The 21388-nt window shown below is 38.7% G+C and overlaps 1 pseudogene; it reads right to left on the bottom strand.

The window, feature by feature from the left end:
* Positions 1–21388, bottom strand: part of LOC110203492 (elongation factor Ts, mitochondrial-like) — a 156214-nt pseudogene that overhangs the window by 29662 nt on the left and 105164 nt on the right.

Raw genomic sequence — 21388 nt, 5'->3', positions numbered from 1 at the left:
GGACCAATAACACTACAGGGTGATTTCTTAGCTCTGGCATGAATTGGATTTAGGTGAGGCAGAGCTACCCAAGGTTACCAGCCTCATGCTCTCTTCCACAGTCATCAAAATCCAGCAGCAAGACAAAAGTAAAGATGATTGGAGATGTCCTGGGATGCAGCGGATGACTGTGGCATTTCAATGTCTGATCAGTCTCTAAACACTCTCCAATGCCTGCTTCAGCTGCCTTCATGGCCATTGGAACAAATTGTTCCCAAACACCCATTCTGCCAGGCAAAGTCTTCACATGCTTAAAATAGACATTCCCCTACCTCACCAATGGGTTTGAGACCTGCTGGTTATGCTCAGCCTGGTTTAGCCTATCAGCCTGTCTGCCTAAATGGTTTTATCAGGGTGTGGCCACTGCACATGCTACGGTTTCTTGGAGCTATAGGCAAGAGCTAAGGGACAGATAGACATCAAAGGTGGATAAATTCTGAAAAGGACTCAGCAAGCCTTCACGCCAGAGGTGCTAGTCCTCTCTGAATACCCCATACATGCCAATATTTTCATAAGGGAATCAAGGATCAAGCCAACATTCTATTGTGCTCTGGAGCTGTTATACACTACTGGGTCATCTTTGTCCTTGGGCAGAGGAAGGGGACACAGTAGGATGTAGAGGGGGATTTGTGAGGCTGCCCTAGACAAACACGCCTGTAGGACTAAGAAACACTTTTTTTTCATTCTTTTCTTAGGAAAGCAATCTTACTCCACAAGTATCCCCATAGGTAGGTATCAAGGTAGCCCAACTAGATATGGTCCAATCAATTCCTTTCAATTTTTTTCATGTCTTAATCAGCTAAAGCTCAAATCATTCCAACTATCTTGATACTTCAACAAAACTCAGGGAAGGCTTTAGCAACACTGGAAGTGGGGATGCAGGAGAGAGTTGCCTTTGTTCTTGTATCTCTGCTGCTGTAACAAATGTCCATATCCCACTTATATCTATATAACAAAGTGATTACCAAGCACTGGTCCAATAGTCCATTTATTCCCAGCATATTTCAATATGACTAGATTAAAATTGGCCAAAATAATTTGGAGAGCTTATTTTAAAATAGTAGAATGACTTTTGACATAATTTAAGAGGATTGAAAATTTTATTTTTCCCTTTTAAATAAAGTGTTGTAGGTCATATGTTTTGTAAACAGCACTTTATACCAATGTCTAATACTCTAAAGATAGTGTGACTTACCACAGTTCCAGTAACATGGTGCCTGGAAGTTTGAGAAAAGCAAATTGAGGCTTGATAGAAGAAAAAATAACTTGCTAACAATCAGAGGTATCCCAAAGTGGAACAGACTGCCTAAGGAACCAGCAGATCAACTCTAACTTAGTCTCCTATAGAGTTACCTAGTGCAAAAAAGTGAAGTGATTTTCCCAGGCTAGACTTAAATCCAAATCTTCTTGACTCTATGGCCAGTCCTCTATCCACTAAACCTCAAGACTTTTTTCTGTAGAACCTGGTATACAGTAAGTGCTTACTAAATATTTGTGATTTATTGTATAGATTTAATTTATTCATTTCATATGTAAATGAATGTCTATAAATTATAATATACTGCAGATGCAGTTGTAAATTTTTCTTTTCTGGTTGGGTGGTGGGGTTAAGTGACTTGCCTAGGGTCATACAGCTAGTAAGTGTCAAGTGTCTGAGGCTAGACTTGAACTCAGGTCCTCCTGACTCCAGGGCCAGGTGCTCTGTGCCACCTAGCTGCCCCTAAATTATTTATATAGGGAATAATTCACCTTCCCTTCCCTAATTTATCTCTTTTATGAATCGGGATTTTCATCTCATCTGTTGGGTTTAAATTTAAAGTGAATCTCAAGTATAGAAAAGAATTGTAGACTTTATACATAACCACATATGGTCATTAAGTCATTGTGTCTGAGTGGGTGTCCTCAGAAACACCTGCAGTCAGTCAATACAAACTTATTAATTGCCTACTTTGTGCCAGACAAAAGTTCAGTAAGGCCACATCTTAGAACTTACGATGCTGTGTAGGAAAAAAAATTACCATAAGTACATATACAAGAGTAATTCATGTTATAATCAAGTTTCTTTTTTAAAAATTTTAAAACATTTTATTTGTAACCCAGGCTGTCATCTCTCCATATCTGCTGCTTCCCAAAATCTTTTTTTTTCTCTCACCAAAGGACTCAAGGATGGAACCTCTGAAACCCCCTCAATCTTCTCTCCAAGACTGAGCAGAAGGTTTCTTTTCACCAAGCTCAGGACAACTCTGCCCATAGGCATGAAGAATCAAGTAATCATTCTCTCCATCAGTAAGGATTGTTGAATGTGTATATTCCAGGCTTAAACCCCAAGTCATATGTTGATGCTCTTTTCTTTTTTAAAGCAGCTTTTATTTTCCATTGTCCTATGGAATCCTTCCTTGGAATGAATCATTCCATTCAAGCAAAACTAATGAGCACATTTGTCATGTCTGAAAATGTTTATTTCATTTGACAGCTTCTTTTTCACCACACAAATGCTTCACAGTCATGTCCTCTGAATTCACAATGATTGGGTCATAGGATTGATCAGAGTTCTGAAAGTTTTTCATGTGATTTTCCTTTTTGTTACTATGGATAAAGTATTCTCTGGTATATTTTGCTTTGCATTGATTTATAGGATTATAGATGTAGAAATGGAAGAGGCTATTTAGTCCAACTCCATTTTACAGATGAAGAAACTGAGGTACTGAGTTCAGTGACTTGCCCAAGGTCATACAAGCAATAAGCAGAAGATCTAAGATTTGAAACCAGGTCCCTTTACTCCTGGTTCAGAACTCCAAATTATCTCCTACAAATTTTCCTGAGTTTCTCTGAACACTCCATGTTGAATATATCTTATGGCCTAATCTCCTATTACATTTGTATAACATACAATTTTAACCAGCTATTCTCTAATCAATGGGAAGACGATTTCTTTCCAGTTATTTGTTCCCTTAACATGATTTTGTAAATATTTTCATATATTTGGAACTTTCTTCTTTGTGACAAAAATCCCACAGAATTATAGCATCAGAGAAGTGAAGCTCAATTACAAGTGACATTGACATAATCCTGATAAATAAGATAAGCATGCCTTGAGAAGGTGTAGATGGTAAAGAAGGGTGACTATACCTATGTGTTTTACTAGTTTCCAAAACAAGTGAATGCATTGTTACTTCCTTTTAGACATGTTTAAAGACAGTGTGATTTTGAGTGGAAAGGGACCATAGATAACATCAAGCTCAGTTGTCATCATTTTACAAGTGAGGAAACTAAGGCTCAGGAAAGGAAAAAAAAATGACCTTTTCAGTAGGAAGATTACTGAAATCAAAGATAATTTCATCTTTGCTTTTATATCCTCTACAGCATATCCCCTACTTAAAGATTTGTCTTTGCACTGAATTGGATTTTCCAAGGTTAAACAATTATTAAGCAAGTGACACTAGAATGAATTTGGAGATGTTGTTTATATTGCATCCTCCTGCTTTTTGGACTTAGAGGTATTTTTTTAACCTGTGAATTTGCAGAAAAGAATTATGTTGCACTCACTGTGTTTGAAATAGAGGCTGTGACTTGCTTCATTTCTTTGAAGGGATGTTCTTGCTAAACTCCCTATAGAGATCCATGGCCCTCTTCTGGCTATCTCACATCTACATTGCCAAGGACTTTTTTATTCTGAGGCATGAACTGAAGTGGTCAAACAATACACAGGCATCTGTGATAACAGCTTAGTTTCCCAAATTTAATTGCTCATAATGAATATACCAGTTCCTTTGACAGACAGTTTTTTTCTGATTGTTATAACTATGAAGTCACTCCTAGGGTGCTTTAATTCCATTTTGCTTGGTTAATTCATTACTGTTTTTCATTTGAGCACAGAAAACAGTCTTTTCAAACAATGATTCCAGCCTCCAATCTTCCAGCTAAACATAATCAAGTAATGAATGTGAGTGCCTCACCAGAAGCCAGTAATGACCGTGGTGAATGAATATTAGTCGAGGGTACCTGGAAAGGTTAATAGGATCTTGTATTTAGAACTAGGAAGGACTTCAGGGATCATCTTTTTTATCTTACATTTGAGGAGAATGAGGTCCAGAGATGAGGAGTGACTTACCTTAGGTCACACAGGTAGGATACAGGAGAACCAGGATTTAAACACAGCTCCTGTGACTTCCCACAATAATAATAATAACTACTAGCTAACATTTATATAGTGCTTACTATACGCCAGGCACTGTGCTAGGCATTCTACCATCACTGTCTCATTTGATCCTCACAACAACCCTGGGAAGTAAATGCTATTACTATCCCCATTTTATATATGAGGAAACTGAGGTAAAGGAGGGTTAAATGACTAGCTCAGGATCATTTAGCTAGTAAGCCTGGGACTAGATTTGAACTTGAGTCTTCCTGATTCCACACACACATATATACACAGACACACACACATCCACACACAAATGCACACATATAATTTTTACAACTGTTTTGTTAGCCATTTATTAATATTATTTGTTTTTAAATTTATTTTAAATCAATATAGCATTTATTCATTTTAAACATTCTTTTCTTTTTTAATATTGAGTTCCAAATTCTCTCCCTCTCTCCCAAGACCTCTTCTACCCACTGAGAAGGTAAGCACAATGATATCAATTATATATGTGAAAATATGTAAGACATATTTCTTTACTAGGAATATTACAAAAAAGTGAGAAAATTTAACTTCAATTTGCACTGAGAGGTATTCAGTTCTCTCTTTGGATGTGGATAGCATATATTTCACCATGGATCACTGTATTGGTCACATAGCCAAATCTTTCATGGTTGGTCATCATTACACACATTGCAAAATGCTCTTTTAGTTCTCATTTCACTTTGCATCAGTTCTCATAGGTCTTGCCATATTTATTTTTCCAGAAACCACCCCCTCTTCATTTCTTACAGCACAATAGTCCTCCATCACAATCCTATGCCACAACTTTTTCAGCCATTCCCCAGTTGATGAGAATCTCCTCAATTTTCAATTCTTTGCCACCACAAGAAGAGCTGATGTCAATATTTTGGTATGTATATGTCCTTTTGTTTTTTCTATACTCTCTTTGGGGTACAATCCTAGCATTAGTATTTCTGGATAAAAGAGTATGCAATTTTATAGCCCTTAATCATAGTTCCAGATTGTTCTCTAGAATGGTTGGACCAGTTTACTCCACCAACAATTAATTAATGTACCTATTTTCCCTCATCCCTTCCAGAATTTATCATTTCTGATAGGTGTTAGGTGTTACCTTGGAGTTGTTTTAATTGGTGTTTCTCTAACCAATACTGATTTAGAGCATTTTTTTCTTCTTAAGACTATAGATAGCTTTCATCTCTTCTTCTGAAAAAGACCTGTTCATATCCTTTGATCATTTATAAATTGGAGAAAGGCTCTTTTTTTTTTTTTACAAATTTGACTCAATTACCCAAGTATTTGAGAAATAAGGCATTTATTAGAAAAAAACTTGCTATAAAATTTTCCCTTTTTATTACATTAGTACATATTTATGGGATAAAATAAGCATTTCCATAACGTAGTACGATAAAAAAATATTTTACATGAAACTGCAAATCTACTATGCACAACTTGCTATTCCTTTCAAATATACAACCAAATTATCATGTAAATTTCTTTTTTCCTTTTTTTCTGCCCTCCCTTCATCCCACCCTAGAGATGGCTATCAGTAGACACAAATAGGTACACACACACACACACACACACACACACACATACACACATACACGTAAAATTATTCTATACATACTTCTAATAATCAGTTCTCATTGTAGATGAAGTTAGTGTTTTTGTTCATATATCCTTTAGAGTTAATTTGGGTATTTATAATAGTCAAAATAACTTATTCACTCAAAGTTGTTCTTAAAACAATATTGCTGTTATTGCATACAATGTTCTATTGGTTCTGTTCATTTTACTCTTCATTATTTCATGCAAGTCTTTCCATGTTTTTCTAAGATCATTGAGCTCATCATTTTTTATAGCAAAATAGTTTACCATAATTTGTTCAGCCATTCCCCATCGATGGGCACACCTGCAATTCCCAGTTCTTTGCCACCACAGAGAGCTACTATAAACACTTCAGAATATATAGGTTTTTTCCCCTTTTTTCCATAATCATCTTTGGAAATAGACCTAGTAGTGGTATTGCTGGATCAATAGGAGAGAAGGCCAGATATTGTTGAATCATGTTATTCAGAAGGCTTACAGCATGCAAATCCTACAGTAATAACCACGAACATCAGTGAAGTACCTAGAAATAACTATACTTATGTTTCTGGAAATATTAAAGAAATTAGAAGAGGAAGAAATCACAAGGTAGCTATCCCAGTTAGTGGACAGGAAGTGGAATATAGCACAAGCAAAACATTCAACCCATAGGACTTATTTATAAAAGTCCTGAGGAAAATAAAAAAAGACAAAAGAAAACATCACATAAAATGACTACAGACAAAAGGAAATATATTTTTTGGGGGGGTCTTCCTGCTGAGGCAAATCCAGGAATTACATAAAAACAATTACAAAACTCTTTTCTTCTAAATACAAATAAAGTCAAATCTAAGCAAATGGAGAAATCTCAATTGTCTGTGAGTAGGCCAAGCCAATATAATGAAAATGACAATTCTGCCTATTTATTTATTCAGTGCCATACCAATCAAACTACCAAAATTATTTCATAGAGCTAGAAAAAATAATAACAAAATTCATCTGGAAGAACAAAAGGTCAAGAACATCAAAAAATAAATTAAAAAATGTGAAAGAAAGTGTCTTAGCAGTACCAGATCTCAAAGCGCATTACAAAATGGTTATTATCGAAATAAACCAGTACTGGTTAAGAAATAGTGTTAGATCAGTGGAATGGATTAGGTACCAATACACACTAGTAAATGATCAGAGTAATCTAGTGTTTGATAAACCTAAAGATCCAAGCTTTTGAGACAAGAACTCACTATTTGGAACCCCTATTTTTTTTTTTTTTTTTTTTTTTTGTGTGAGGCAATTGGGGTTAAGTGACTTGCCCAGAGTCACACAGCCAATGAGTTTTATGTGTCTGAGGCCAGATTTGAACTCAGGTCCTCCTGACTCCAGCCAGGGCTGGTGCTCTATCCACTGCACCACCTAGGTGCCCCAAGAACTCACTATTTTACAGAAACTGCTGGGACAACTAGAAAACAATTTGGCAGAAATTAGGTATAGACCAACATTTTATACCACATAGCAAGATAAGGACAAAATGGGAACATTATTTCAACGTAAAGGATGATACCATAAGCAAATTAAAATAGGGAGAGAATTTGGAATTCAAAATTTTAAAAACTGAATGTTGAAAAAGTTTTTCTTGTAATTGGTAAAAAAAGAAAATATTTGATAATAGAAAAAATCTAACATATTTCTATAATAAAGGCCAAATTTCTCAACTATATAGGGAACTGGGTCAAATTTATAAATATAAAAAGCTATTACTGAGTTCATACATGGTCAAATAATATGAACAGTCAATTTTCAGAAGAAGAAATGAAAACTATCAATAAAGCTATGAGAAAATGCTCTAAATGACTATTGATTAGAGAAAGGAAAATTGAAACAACTCTGAAGTACCACCTCATACCTATCAGAAATGTCAAATGCTAGGGGGGAATGAGGGAAAACAGGTACATTAATGAACTATTGCTGGAGTAGTGAAGTCATGCAACCATTCTGAAGAGCAATCTGGAACTATGCCCAGAGGGCTCTAAGACTGTGCATATCATTGGATCCAGCAATACCGCTACTAGGTCTGTTCCCTGAAGAGACAAAAGGAAAAGGACCCATGTGTACCAAAATATGGCAGCTCTTTTTGGTGGTAAAGAATTGGAAATTGAGGGGATGCTCATCAGTTGGAGAATGGCTGAAGAAGTTCTGACTTATGATTGTGATGGAGGACTGTTGTGCTATAAGAAACGACAAAGGAGTGGTTTCAGGAAAAAAAAACACATGGCAAGACCTATGTGAATTGATGCAAAGTAAAATGAGAAGAATTGAGAGATCTTTGTGCATAATAACAACAATGTGGTAATGATGATCTACTGTGAAAGACCTGGGTACTCTGGTCAATACAGCGATCCAAGACAATTTTAAAGGCGTCATGATAAAAAAAAAATGCTATCCACTTACAGCGAGAGAACTGATTAAATCTTAGTGCAATTTAAAATATAATTTTCTCACTTTTTTTTTCTTTTTTGTGGTATGGATAATATGGAAATATATCTTGCCTACACCACTTAGTTCAAATGTGATATGCAGATCTTGGCAGCATAAGTTAGGTTCACTGCAGCCACTTTGATAACTGTATCTTTTTTTTTTTCAACCTTGAGAAAAGATAAGACATTTTGTAAGAGCCTTTGGAAAAAGACTCAAAAATCTGTTGTTTATTTTTTAAATACAAAACACCCATGGCAAGAAGGCACATTATTAGTTTTCTTGTTCACATCCCAGGAATCACATTCTGGTATTGCAGTTGGAATATCTCCAGCCCATTGTATGGTGAAATACAAAGAGAGAACTCCCACCGAGGCCAACTCATCTAGATGGAGACTTCCTCTTGAGTCATCTGGAAGATCTTCAGTCTTTAGAGCGCAACAGATTCCATTCAATGGGCAGCCATGTTAATGTTTCTCACCCATGGGCTCTGTGCCACCCAACAGAAGTTCAGCTGATTGGTCAGACTGTCTTGGAATGGATTTAGCCACTGGTGGGCAGGAGCGAGAACAATTGTGAAGTAGCACATCTGGGCTGAGCAGTAATTTGTTTTTAATTACAGTGCTTGCTTGGGAAAGGCCATAAAGTCAGTAGAGCTCTCATGTCACTATACTAATTGACTACTTGGAGATTTACAAACTCAGTGTCCTCTTTGGTAGCTTGTGGTGTTGAAGGAAACATGTTATTTACTTATTAGACATATTATGTTAAGTGAATACATGAAGCCTATGATTCTAATGCTTTGATGAAAGGTAAAAGTAGACAGCTATATCTTTTTCAGTAAATCAACAAGTATTTATTAAGCTCCTACTATGTGTCAGACATTGAATTAGGAATTGAGTATACAAAGACAAAAACAAAGTCCCTACCCTCAAGGAGACATTATTTAGATGTATAGGCATACACAAAGTATGTGCTGAATGAAGACAGAAGAAGGGGAAGTGGGGAGAAGGGAGGGCTCATAAAAGGCTTCAAATAGAAGGTAGCCCATAAGCTGAAATTTGAAGGAAACTAGTGATTCTAGATGATGGAAATGAGCAGGAAACATATTTCAGGTTTGGGTGTTGGCCAATGCAAAGGCATAGTCATGGGAAATGAAGTGTTACATGTGAGTAACAGTAGGAAGGCCAGTCTGGTTAGACTGTATAGTATATAAAGGAAAGTAATTCAGAATAAGTCTGTAAAGGTAGAAAGGGGCCAGTGCATGGAAGGCTTTGAATGTCAAATAGAGGAATGTGTTAAAAGTTAAAATTCACTTTTGCCAACACAGCACCTCTAGTGCCTAGCACAGTGCCTTAATGCACAGTAGTCATATGGTAAATGCTAGTTGAATTCCACGAAATTTCTATCACATTACAGTGAGGCAGAGTGTATAGAATTCTAGACTTGGAGTCAGGGGGTCTCAGGTCTAAGTCTTGTCTCTGACATGTACTAACTCTGTGACTCAAGATGAGTCACTCAACCCCTGTGTGCCTCATGCTGCTACCAAGGATTTGTCTGCTAAGTGCTAAAAGGCTTTGGATTTGCTTTGAGGGAGCGAGTTCCTTGGGTTAACAAAACTCCAAATTCCTGCTATATTTGGATATAAAGAATATGGGATCTTATTCTTTCCTAAGTATTTCTTGTTGTTACTTTTAATTTCCTGGGCACGAAAACAGAACTACTTGGGGAAAATGAAAATATAAATGCACATTCCTGTGTACAAGTACACAGTTATTCAATCAGTCAACACACATTTATCATGTATCTACTATGTTCCAGGAACTCAATTTTCTCAACTGTAAAATGAGGGCATTCAATTAGATGATCTCCAAGGTCTTTTCCAGCTTTAAAATATTGTGACTTTTTTATTCAGACATATGTTATCTTTTCACCTGTGTTTCACATACAGATAGCGAAAAATGAGGAAAATGGGTCAATTCAGGCATCAAAATACTCTGGCCTGATTAGCAAAAGATTTCATATTTTTAACCTATTAAGAGATGGGAGTATACACTATAGGGAAAATTGATTCAATTCTTAATTTAATTTGTTGTCGATAATGATGCCAAACATTTGGGCAAAATTGGAAAGCTACGTTCAAAAGTCTGGGTGTTCTGGTCTATGGCCAGGTTTTTAAGTGAATGTTTCAGTTGCCAGGCAGGTGTTTGGCAACATTAAGAGAATTACTGTGCTGTGTGTGTATGAGAAAGACAGACAAACAGTAAGACACACACACACACACAGGGAGAGAGTGATAGAGAGACAGAAAGAGAGACAGACAGAGAGAACTAAATAATAAACTGGCACTCCCAAATCAGAAGCTGAGAATGAATTCATTAAGTAGTGATCTATTTGATAATCAATTGTAAAGTGTAATAATTTGAGAGTCATTGAAGCATGATAGAAAGAAGGCCAGGCTTGAAAGCATGAAGACATGGGATTGAGTTTTTCCAACGACACATATTAGCCAAGTGAGTTGTGGCAAATTCACAAAAGTATTTCAGGTGAGTCTCATATGCTTATCTCAGGTAATTGCTGGTCCTTAGAAGAGACACTCTATTGTTTCAGGAGGACTTTGTAGTCCAGGGAGAAGTGACTTGGCCAAGGTCATGGTACCAGTAAATTAGAGAGTTAGGATTTGAACTGTCGCCCTTCGCTTCCACACCTACTTTTTCCTACTCTGTCAAATTATTTCCATCTCTCTGTATCAGTGGAGTCAATTTCCATGCCCTAAATTCACTATACTTATGTAATGATAAATCCAGACCAAAAAGAAGAATAATTTGATATGTTAAGTTTTATGTGACCTGATCATTTTGTGACAAATGTTATGTAGAAATATTATCTGGGGAAAAAAACTTTTAGGAAATGGTCATGCTTGTACAGGTCATGTGTACTTATAAAACTGAAGCACCTTGTCTTTTAGTGATAGCTGATAGGTTGCCATAAACCAAAGAGAAAAACAAGTATTTATCATTGACAGCAAAGCCAGTGTCATGTTCCCACCCCCAGAAAAATAATCAACTCCCTAGAGCAACCCAAACCAGATTAAGATGTCATCAGAAAATGTGTAACAAAATAAATAAAAAATACAATACAAGACAGATAATGTTAATTTATGGTTTTCTAAGTCAATATATAATCTACAGGGATCCATTTCTATTTTGTTGACACTACTAGTGTAGTAGATAGGGCTCACTGGACTTGGAGTCAGGAAGACCAGGTATCAAATCTCACCTAAAGCACCTACCAGCTATGTGACCTTGGGCAAGTCATTTTGCCTTTGCTTGCCTCAGTTTCCTTATCCATAAAATTAAGGAGTGTAATTCATTGACCTTGAAGTTCCCTTACTTCTCTAGAGCTGCGATCTTATGACAAGAAAAGTATAAACACAACCATGATCCACATATTTGCTAACAGTGCTTTATTGTTTAGGGACATTAGCCCAAACCCATCACTGTTCCATGGGCTCTTAGATACAAATGGATGAAATCTAGGAATGCATTCCTCCTCTCCCTCCAGCACACCCAGAGAACACATTCTCGTACTTGAATTCACATTGAATCTTACCTCAATAGGAGGCCAGTATCCAATTGTGAATGCTTGATTCTTGTTGGCTTGAACCTTAATTTTATCTGAAAAAGCCATTTTGATAAACTAATATCCTGCTTCAAAGCAGAATAGAGTGGGAATACACAATACCAGAGCAGGAGGAGTTCTAGCACTTAATTTAGGGCATCATATTGAACAGTATAATGCACTGTAATAAGAGGATGTGCTATGGAGAGAAAACGTGAGAGTGTCCTGCTGAAAAAAAAATGGTTCAGGATACTGTATGGGAGCTCCCAGGGAATCATTTCATTTATGGCTCCAGCCTCTATCTCAGCTTCAATCAGAGAATCTCTCATTAGTCTTCAAAGATGGTTTTATAACCCATCTGGGTAAAAGGAAATAGTCCATTCTGATTGGTCCACCAAATAGAAGGCTAGCTCAAAGGAACAGAGAAGAGGTTGAAGACAATCGTCTGTGGAATGAAAGGTGAAAGAGCATTCTTCCACAGGGAATGTGAGAAAGTGGAAGAGACATCTCTTCAGTTGAAGGACAACTTAAAGGGGGATGGAAGGGCTGAAGAGAAAGTTGGAGAGAATATAGAAGAAGAAGGGCAAAACAGTTAGGAGGCCACATGGCATCTTGGTCAGTAGCAGTTGGTTAAAGGGAGGGGGCATCCTTGAATTTGGCCATTTTGCATCAGTAGAATATGTAACGAGACAAGCAGCTATAGCTTTTGAATTTCTCTAGGGGTCAGTTCCTGTTATTTATTGCTTCTACTAGTAATAAAAGCAACTGTGACTATATATACACTCTATGGAACAATAATGACTCTCAAATCTATTTTTCCAGCGTTGAGCTCTCTCTTGACCTCACATTTCCAACTGCTTCTTAGACCACTGAAACTGGACAGCCTATAGACATCTTAAAATCAACGTGTCCAAAACTGAATTCACTTTCTTTTCCCCAGACTCTCTCCTCTTCCGAACTTCCCTATTACTAATGAGGGCAGCACCATACTCCCAGTCACCCAGGCTAGTAAAGAATGTATCATCCTGGACTCCACACACTCTCTCTTGCTCTCACCTCCCCACATCCAATCAGCTGTCCTGTCATTTCTGCCTTTGGGACATCTCCCATATACTCCCCCTTATCATCTCTGACATTGACACCACCCTTGTGCAGATCCTTATCACCTCATTCCTGGAGTATTGCAATAGCCTGTTTGTGCCTCCTTGCCTCATCTCCCCCCACTCCACTCCACTCCACACTCAGCTCTCAAACTGATCTTCCTAAAGTACAGGGTTGACCACGTCATCCCTCCCATTAAATATACTACAGTGACTCCCTATAGCCTCCAGGATCAAATGTAAGATCCTCTGTTTGGTTTTTAAAGCCCTTCTGATCTTTGCAGTCTTCTTCTACCTTACTTCTTCCACAAATTCTATGATCCAGTCATGCTGGCCCCCTTGCTGATCCCCAAACAAGACACTCTATCTCTTGACTCCAGGATTCTTCTCTCACTGTTTCTTTTACCTGGAGCCTTCTGCTTATCTCTGCCTTCTGGCTTCCTTTGGGTCTCTTCAAGAAGTCATTTCCAATCCTTCTTAATCATGGTGACTTCTCCAATTTATCTTGTCTATATACTATTTGTCCATAGTTGCTTATACGTTGTCTCCCAAATTAAACTGTGGACTCCTTAAAAGCAAGTATTGTATCTTTGCCTTTCTTTGTTCTTGTGGTCTCTTTGACTTTTCAAATACAAGTTTGGACATTAGATTCCTTTTCCTGCCTTGAAACTGAATGACTTGGCTTTGTGAGCAACCTAAATCCCTCAATTCTTAGAGACTCCCTGGAGAAAATCTGACTTCACAGGGCTTGTGATTCTAGCCCATTAAAGGACAGCGGCCTTTTCCCCAGAACACATCTTTCTGTAACAAGAAGCATCCTCACATCTTCAACAGACCAGAAATACCAAGGCAATATTTTTGGAGGCCTGCTAAACTGAAGCCTTCTCTAGGAGCATTAAGCTAGTATTTAAATAGCTCTATGTGGAAATGGAATCCCATTGCCGCATTTAGCACCATGATGGCAAAGTTCCTTAAGCTACTCTGGCTCAAGATGGCTTTGTCATCACCCAAGGCAGGGGGAGGGGGGGATTCAAAGTATCAGGCAATGGGAGAAATAAGGTGAATGATGAATGACTGAAGAAGGGCAGCCCAAACATCACCCAATCACTGTAAAAAAAAATTAAAACTCCAGGGCCCTGATCCAAAATGTCAGGAAGATTCCCTATTAGAGGGAGACTGAGTTCATTTCTCCCCAGTTTCTTTCCCTGAGCCCTGGCTGTTTCCTGCCTCACTGCTATATTACTGTAAGTCTCCGCCAGCATCCCATCACCCTTACACCCCCTAATCCAGAGCAGGTGAGAAATGGGTCATCAGCTTATAAATTTGGAACTAGAAGAGGTCTTGGAATCCATTACTGCAATATCTTTGTTTTACAGATGAGTAAACTGAGGCTGGATATAGAGATGGAAAGGACCTTAGAGGGCTTTTATAACTTGAGATAGGTACCACATGATCTCCCTCCACCAGTGTGGAGGGGAGGTGAAATGCACCGTCAGTAGATCATGCTTTACTGTTTTGGTCACATTGGCATGGCATTAAACTGTTGGATCAGCTGGGGCCATCAAGTGACTATGAGATGGCCTCATCTTTATCTCTGCCTTTAGGCATCCCCATCCTGGTTTAATTACTAGAAAGCTGGGTTTGAATCCAAGAAGATATTATTTCAAGTCCCACCTCTGAAACATAACTGATTCCACAGCTGTGGGCAAGTCATTGAACCTCTGAGCACTCTAGGCAACAATCTCAGTATAAAAATTGCAAGGAAAGGGGCAGCTAGATGGTGCAGTGGATACAGCACTGGTCCTGGAGTCAGGAGGACCTGAATTCAAATCCAACCTCAGACACATAACACTAGCTGTGTGACTCTGGGCAAGTCACTTAACCCCAATTACCTCACTAAAAAAAAATCAAGGAAAGAGTTGATCTGCATTGGTAGAAGGAATCAAGTCACCTAGGATTTCGCTATACCAATGAAATTACAGGTCCAGCCCCTGTCTTCCTCCTTCAGGTACCTACAACTTGGTGACATCGTCAAACTCTCCAGTAGTATTTCTTCAAAGTATTTTTGTTTTTTTGTTCACATATCATTCCACCAGTAGAATGGAAGCTCTTCAGAGTAAAACAAACAAACAAACAAGCCAACACATTTTTTGTCTTTATGTACTAATGCCTAGCATAGTGCCTTGTGAATTTAGCAGCTAGATAAAGCTTTAACTAGTGTCTAGACCAGACTAGGTAGTGTTTATTAATCAAGTGCATATTCCCACCTGCCATACATATCAATACCAGAGGGCGCTATGAGTGACTGTCAAATTCTCTCTGGCGCTCAGAGAACTGGTTGATGATCCATTTGCTATGCTATCTCTTTCTTTTCAGTTTCAATGAAATAGGTCTTGCATAGCTCGTTCCAACTCTGTCTAAGGAAAAGAAAATAGAGAAAAAAAGAATTCCTCCTTTTAATCTAGATTCCAGCTGTTTCTTAATTACTCAAGTCTCCATGTGTAATTAAAATAGACACTTAATAGAAGTAATAGAAGCATGTAAAACAAAAGTATCAATAAGGGCCAGCATTCACTCTTATTTATTTGTTCCCATCATAACAAAGCCTAATCTTCTTATTCAAGCTATGTTGTTATGTATAACCTCTCAGAATCTTAGGGCATGGTTGCCCTGCCTCCTCACTATGTATTAAATCTGCATGGTCTGAGTGTCAGTTTCTTACTCCCTAGAACTGTATTCCAGAAGGTCTCCAATCCAACCTTTCCTGTAGCTCAGTTCCTCAGTCAGGTCTGCCTCTACTCCTACACTAATTGCTACTATGGTCTGCTCATTAGTCTAACTGCAGAAGACCTTTCACAGGTATGTGTCATGCCTATGAGAGCATCTCGTCTTGATTTTACAGTCTGAGCAAAGGAGAAGAGCACATGCAGGCCGTCTCTATTCTGATCACCACTTTTACCTCAAAAATTCCTGGACTCCTGTCTTGTGATCTCATGCCTACGGTTCATCTAACTGAGTAGGTCAATCTGCTGACATGGAAGAAAGCAAAATCCACATCAGATACTTGCTAACTGTGTGACCTTAGTGTAGCATAGGGGAGCTTGGATGAAAAGTGGCAGCCCACACAGAGATAGCTTTAACCAACTTTATTGCTACTCACAAGGAGAGGAGAACAGCTGCTAACAGAGACAGTCTCAGTGTGTGGCCTCCATGCCTACAGTAGTGGTGTAGGGGAGGGTTGGTGGTGATATTATCCATGATGCAATCAAAATCCTAGTCTTTCTCAGGAGTCAAACTCAATCTGAGACAAAAAGGCCTGTGTGATATCAATGAAAGACTACCCTTTTACCTATAGGACCAATGAAGTAAGGGTATTTTCTAAATGACCTAATAAGGAATGGAGAATTCAACTAGGGAAGTAGGAGACTTCACCTTACTATGCCCCTTCCAGCAAGAAGCTGAACATTTATTAGTTTTGACATATGTGCATCCTGGGGGGCTGGGATCATCCCAGTCAAATCAGTTTTCATAGAGATGCTTAGTAGTTCCCTAATTCTACCCCATTTGTGAGCGGTAATGCTAGTATCTTAAGCTTTGTAGGTGTGGTATTTATGGATTTATCCAATTTAAATCTTGACTCGAGCCCCTCAAACACTAGGAAAAATGCCTTCTTCTCTTCCCTCCTGCATTTTCTTTTTTCCTGTCTTTTCAATGTTCTTGTGTTATAAGCTTTAAGACATTAACAACCATGAATATTTCTATCTCAAATTAAAGAGTAAGAAGAGGAGTCCATATGAAACCATGAATCTGTTTTGTACAGCTAGTTTTAACACAATAACACCAGCCTAGTGCTGCTTGTGTATCCCTTTTAACCTTCTTGATCTTCTCCATTCTATATTTCCATTCAAAAGATCCTGATCATGTAAAGAAATTATGGTGTTTTAACTATATAAGCCTGGCTTTACTGTATACCACTTTTTTCCTACCCAAAGAACTAAAATAGAATAAATAACATCAAAACAACTTCTCTTAGGCATGACCAAAACCCAGGAGTTCCTAGACACAATTTAGTTGCCTAGATTCAGCCTCCCCATTAGATGCTTCCAAAGGGAATGGGAACACGTACACTTGTACTCTTGTGCTCACAGTGTCCATGGGGAATGGTGGTAGAGGTTAATGTCCAGTCAAATGATTTTGGGCAGTTTGCAGGTGACTGGTGTTTTGCCCTCCCTTAAGGACAGGCACTCGTAATCTGGATTGAGATTTTGATTTCACTCTTCCTTGCTCCTAGCTGCTTTGTTCTGCCCATACCTCCAGCTTCTGTTGCCTCACTATTCACCTTATGAGCCTGCTCTCACTCAGAGGCATAGCCATGACATCGTGGTCTCACCATGACAAAGTTTGTTGCTGTTCATTTGTTTCAAAGAGGACCAGTGATATCATAGGGAATGTCTTGACTTGCTCGTCAATTGGATTTAAGTGAAGCAGAGTTGCATAAAGTTGTCAGCCTCATTCTCTTCCCAGAGTCACTGAAGTCCAGTGGCAAGACAAAAGTCAGGATGACTGGTGATGATCCAGACTGCAGTGGGTGACCTTGGCATCTTCAACATCTGACCAAACTCTAAGCAATCCGCAGCACCTGCTTCAGCCACATTCATGGCCTTTGGGACAAATTGTTCTCATCTGCCCATTCCACCAACAGGGAGGTTTTCACATGCTTGGGATAGATGTCCCCCTAACTGACCAACAGTTTTGAGGCCTATAAGTTACCTTCAACCTGGTTTATCCTGCCTACTGAGATGGTTTACCAGGATGTGGCCACAGTGGGGGGGTTGGTGCTGATATTATCCATGATCCAATCAAAATCCTAGAGTTCCTTAGGATGTGCTACAGCTTTTTGGATACACAGGTGAGAGCTGGATGAAAGGAGGACACCAAAGGTGAAGGAAAAGAGCTTATCAAGCCTCCATATGAGGTGCTAGTCTTTCCTGAACACCCCATACACCCAATGAAAAAGTAAAGAGTTAGAAGATGACTCTGTCCATGATGGTACGTCTTGTCTTCACTTTGCTTCTCTTTTCCCCAACATTCCTGTGGTAGCCACCCATACTTCACTTGTGTCCTTGGCCGATCTTCAGCTCTTTTTTGGACTTACCTAAGCTTTTTAGGCAAGGCCAAACTGAAACAGCTCACTAGATCTTACATACACAACATATACACAAAGTTAACGCAAACCAGTTTTGGTAGGGAGAGAGTATTAACAGCTGAGGGGGATCAAGAAGGAATTTGGTGGGATTTGACCCCTAGATGGTGCTTTGAAGGAAGTTAGTGATTTTAAGAGGCAGAGGTGAAGAGGGAGTGCATGCTAAACATGGAGGACTGCCAGTGCAAAGACTACGAAGCAATAGATAGAATAATTGGGCTTGAGCACCGACTGAATAAAAAAGTGTAAACCAAAATACGTCCAGACTGGGATAAGTCCATGCCTGGAATGATAGGTGGGAGTCTTATTATGGAGGACTTTAAGTGCTAGCCTTAAAATTATGTTTTTTCCTTAAAGGCAATAGGAAAAATTGAATTTTGAGCAAGGGAGTGACATGGTGAGATCTGTGCTTTAGACATATTGTTTTGGAAATTATATAAAAGAGAGGTTGGGGATACAGAGAGACCAATTAGGCACTTATTGCAGTAGTCTAGTTTAATGTGGTCCAATGAAAAAGGCATTTACTAAGCACCTACTATGGGTCAAACACTGTGGTGGGCACTGGGGATAAAAACATAATAACAACCCAATGCTTGCCTTTGAGGACCTTATATATGCTGAGTCAAGGTGAGAGGTGATGAGGGTTGAACTAGGTTAGAGACTGTGCAAGGTTTTTGAGGGGAAAAATGGAGACAAGTGAGCTTTTGTGGAAGTAGAACCAACAAGATTTGGTAACATTAGATGACGAAAGTTAGGAAGAGTAAAGAGTTGAGGATTATTCCAAGGCTATGAACCTGAATGGCTCAAAGCATCATAATAGAAAAATTTGGAGGACAGAATGTGTATGTGGTGGTGCGGAGTGTTGGTTTTCGTGCTTTGGAAATGCAATAAGCCCTGTTTTAGATGCATTAGAAGCCTACAAGACAACACAATGGATAATAGTAACAATAATAATCCTGATAACAACAAATAGCATTTGCATAGCGCTTAAATATTAATGAAGTGCTGTATATATGCTATGTCACTTGAACCTCACACTAACTCTGTGAGGTAAGTGCCATTACTACCTCCAGTTTACAAATGTGGAAACTGAGGCAGCCATAGGCTAATGTGCCCAGTTGCCCAGTATCACAGAAGTAGTAAGTGTCTGAGATAAGATTTTAATTCAGGTCTTTCTGATCCCAAATATGATGCGATGTGCTACCTAGCTGCCTCTTATAGAGATGTTCAACATCTGTATCTTTTAGCTATTGGGGTGGCAGGGGCAGTGTGGGGGAAGGGAGGGGCACAAGGGTCCCACAATCATTGGTGCAATTGATTTCCTCTTATTTCTCTCTTGACTGATGTGTGACAGACAATCTAGTCATGCCAGTTATTCCTATACTTCATTGCAAGAACACTTATCCACAATTGCTGTCTAGAAAATGTATCAAGTAAGTCTGTTACCGCCATGACAGCTCATGAGCTACAAACCGTTTTTATGAAGTCAGGGTTTGATGCAGCCAAAGATGAATGCTACCAGTTGGAACATTTTTCAGCAACAATTTCAACACTGACAAATGTTGTAACTGGGATAAAACAAAAATCATGGATGTTAGAGTTTGTGTCTGACTCTTTGTGACCCTATTTGGGGTTTTCTTGGCAAAGAAATTGGAGTGGTTTGCCATTTCCTTCCCCAGATCATTTTACATATGAGGAAACTGAGGCAAACGAGATTGAGTTACTTGCCCGGGGTCACACAGCTAGTGAGTGTCTGAGGCCAGATTTGAACTCGGGGAAATGAGTCTTCCTGACTCCAGGCCTAGCACCCTAGCCATTGTGCCACCTAGCTACTCCCTAGTTAGGCTGTCTAGTCGAATTTTCTCATTTTATAAATGATGAAACTAAGAAGTGTGATAGGATGGAAGGAACCCTATTTGAAATGATAGGACTTGACATTCAAATTTCAGCTCTCCCATTTGCTTGCTATATCACTTTGGACAAGTCCCTTCACTTCTCTAGGCCTCAGTTTCCTGTAAAATCTGGGACTTTCTTTTGCCTCTTCTTGTATCCTCAGTGCTAACCACAGTTCCTGGAACATAGTAAGTGCTTAGGAAATGTCTACTGATTGATTTTTAATAAAAGAAAATGAAGTTCTGAGAAGCTGTTATTCGTCCATGCTTGCAAGGGAAGAAGCCTCTTTGGATGCTAGGTGCACTATGACTATAGCTTGAGCAGTGACCTGTCACAACCCCCTGACTTTCTGTAGCACTTACTTTCTCTACAATTCTTATCTTGTATTCTTAGTTATCTTTTTATGTGTATATGCCTTATCCATCTCATCTTCTGAAGTTTGCCTTGTGTGAATCTATGGAAAGAGCCCTAGATATGAAACTGATGAGTATTAGTTTAAATTCTGCCTTGGTCACAAATTAGTAGCAGATATGAAAATAGAGCCCTAGTCTTCTGCCCTCCATTCCTTCACTCTTTCCACTGCTGGATCTGGGTTATTTATTATTTCTTTTTATTGTAAAATGTAAAATGAGGTCATTGGACTAGTGGAACTCAGGTTCCTTTCAGCTTTTGAGCTGTGGCAATGATCAGCTTATACTGTTTCACTGTGTAGATAAGCTCACTTATGTTCTTTTTTGTTAATTAATCATTCATTTGACCTTTTACGGAAAAATAAACTTCATTCACTTCTCTAAATTTTCCATTCTCGCCTCCATCTAGAAATTGAATGACTTTTTAGTCCTATTAGCTGTCCACCTGGTGAGCTCAACCATAGTTTCAATACATTGTGAAGTACTCTGTGGGATATGGTAGAAAGAAATCTGGACTGGGAGTCCAGTGACCTGGCTTCAAATCTCCTCTTAGCCATTTACTGACTGTGTGACCTTGGGAAAGTCACTTAACTTCTCTGTAACACTATGATGGCCTCTGAGACCCCTTTCCACCTCTAAAACTATAATCCTATGATGCAGACAACCATTCCCGTCAATTCTAATGGCACTGCAGCCATCATGCTGAAAACAGACAAAGCTCTTCAATTATGTTGCTTAAACAGAACTCAATACTATCTTATAGGTTGCTATTTGCCCTGCTTGACTTCAATTAGAAGGCAAAGGATTGACACTTTTGGAGACACAGAATTGGAAGTGGGGGTTGTTAATGTGTGTAGGGGGGGAAGTTTAATTAGCCTTTCACTAATTAAGTTAT

This window comes from Phascolarctos cinereus, unplaced genomic scaffold (assembly GCF_003287225.1).
Source record: "Phascolarctos cinereus isolate Bilbo 61053 unplaced genomic scaffold, phaCin_HiC Scaffold_7;HRSCAF=346, whole genome shotgun sequence".
Lineage (NCBI taxonomy): Eukaryota > Metazoa > Chordata > Mammalia > Diprotodontia > Phascolarctidae > Phascolarctos > Phascolarctos cinereus.
Note: the sequence above shows the minus strand (reverse complement) of the source record. Positions and strands in the feature narration are given on the sequence as shown.